Genomic DNA, 2,190 nt, shown 5'->3' on the forward strand with positions numbered 1-2,190 from the left:
TGTATAGAGCTCCAAGGAGATTATGTTGAAAAATAAAAAAAAATTTACCCAAAAAAAATGTTTTTATACTTCATTCTAAGGACTTATTGAACTACCCTCGTATTTACGAGTTTTTTTCATCGACAAGTCCAAATAATTGGTGATTACAATAATGAAATTCACGAGATAATTCGCACTTTAAGTGATAATAACAATTTAAAAAACTGTAACTCATTAACTCATTATGTCATATAAAATTATATACTTGTCACTGTATAAATGAGGTAAGTATTTAACACCATATTCTCGCTTTACAGAACAATAATAATACTTCAATGAATCTGTATTTCGGAAATACATGCATTATTTTAAAAGGTGTTACGTATTCAAAATTTCAAGGAATCTGTATCATCATCAGTGTAACATAGTTTTTACGTCTTTTCAGACTAGATAGAGCAATGAATTAAATTGTTTGTTTTTTCAATCAAATTTTTTGTTTCAAAAAGATCTTCTCCTTCGCTCTGCTAGGAATCCAACTACAGATCATCTGATTGCCAGTCGGGGGGTTTTCCCTTAAGCTACAAGACAAATCGAAAGAAGACTCTTGCCAAGTGTGAATTGCACCTGGGTGACGTGTCTAGAATGGTGACTCTGGAATATCGGGCAACCTCTCAGAGTAAGCAGTCTTACCCTTGCATGCGGGGCTCTACAAGGATGGACGAACCGGTTCAAAACAACAGAACGCGCAGGGCTCCCGACAATGGGTCGGCCAAGAATGCCGACCACTCTAGAGCTCGGGCAGCCAATGAAGATGGATTCAATGCAATGGATCCTCGGAATCTCGGGACCTTTAGGTAGACGGAGCAACTAAATAGCGACTTGTTAGAGTGCTACGACGCGAGTGTGGCCCCTGAACTAGATTACATGGCACGACTGCATGCTCTGTGGTGCGAGAAACACCCGGAGCTATTGCACTTTTCGCATCAACGTCTGCGAAATCATGCCGAAGTACTCCAAAAAAGGGGCTATGTAAGCGAAACGCCTACTCTGCCACCACCAGAATAAGCCTGCAACAGAGAAGCACAGGCGACACTAAGACCAACAGCTGAGCAAGACAGTACGTATCTCGCATTCAGTGTGTGATTGACTACATCACATCTGGCAGGGATTTTACCGGCAAGGTAGCCATCAGGCAGAATATTGTTGAGAGGATACGGATACTATCTGACGCTAAGAGAATTCTAGAGTGGCTAGAGAGGTCGGTCAGAGAAAATCAACAGTTTCTCTCTGACCCATCTCGACTCTTCCAAGACCCTCCAGTTACTATCGACCACTCGCCCAAACCAGAGGAGGTCGAAGTATTTTGGAAAGAAGTCTACGAAGTGCAGCATAGACTGGACGAAGACTCAGATAACATAAATAGCTTCAACGAGCTGTGTAGTGCCCTCATAACATCTGATGAAGAATGCCCACTCATTACTAACGAGGATATGAAAAAAGTATTAAGAGGGATGAAGAACTATTCCAGCCCGGGACCAGATGGTACCAAGACCTTCTGGTGGAAAAAGGTTCCTTCAACCCATCAGCATTTGGCCCGTATTTTCACCTCATATTTAAAGTATAAATAAATTTGCAGAGGACCAAGTTTAGAAATTTCGCAATTTGAAATTAAGTAAATTTGATATTTTTGAAATTTATTGCTTGGTTACTTGAGAAACTTATAATTTACATATGAGGAAAAGTAAGCACTCAACTGTTTTGTACATTTCGAATAGTCATTGTGGAAAATCTGGTAATATCGAGATTTATAAATAAATTTATAGAGGGCTCACTTTTAAAGTATCAGAATTGGAAATTTCGTAGTTTTGAAATGTATTGCTTGGCCACTTGAAAAATTTATAATTAAATATAAGGAAAAGTTAACACTCGCCAGTTTTGTAATTTTGGAATTGGAATATATAATGGGCCGGTGTCGTACCTATACAAAAATCAAAGTCAGATTTAACCAACGCCCTTAACTGCAGGTTTTAAGCTTTAATATTTAAACAGGGTAACAGAAATTCTTATGTTGAGTTCTCCACTGATATAATGATATATAATGATATATAACTGATATACCAGGTGTATACATATGAAACCGGTATTGCCATCTAGCGGCCAGTAGGCACACTTGTAGGCACTGTCGGAACTTACCATTTGTGCTAATTGGCG

The 2,190-nt window shown here is 38.9% G+C and overlaps 1 protein-coding gene across 1 annotated transcript in view; it reads right to left on the reverse strand.

Moving 5' to 3' along the window:
• Positions 1–2,190, reverse strand: part of LOC117175582 (N-alpha-acetyltransferase 20) — a gene marked incomplete at its 5' end in the record, with an annotated part of 300,484 nt that overhangs the window by 138,328 nt on the left and 159,966 nt on the right. The gene's annotated exons all lie outside the window — the stretch shown is intronic.

The sequence above is a fragment of the Belonocnema kinseyi genome, chromosome 6 (genome assembly GCF_010883055.1).
Source record: "Belonocnema kinseyi isolate 2016_QV_RU_SX_M_011 chromosome 6, B_treatae_v1, whole genome shotgun sequence".
Lineage (NCBI taxonomy): Eukaryota > Metazoa > Arthropoda > Insecta > Hymenoptera > Cynipidae > Belonocnema > Belonocnema kinseyi.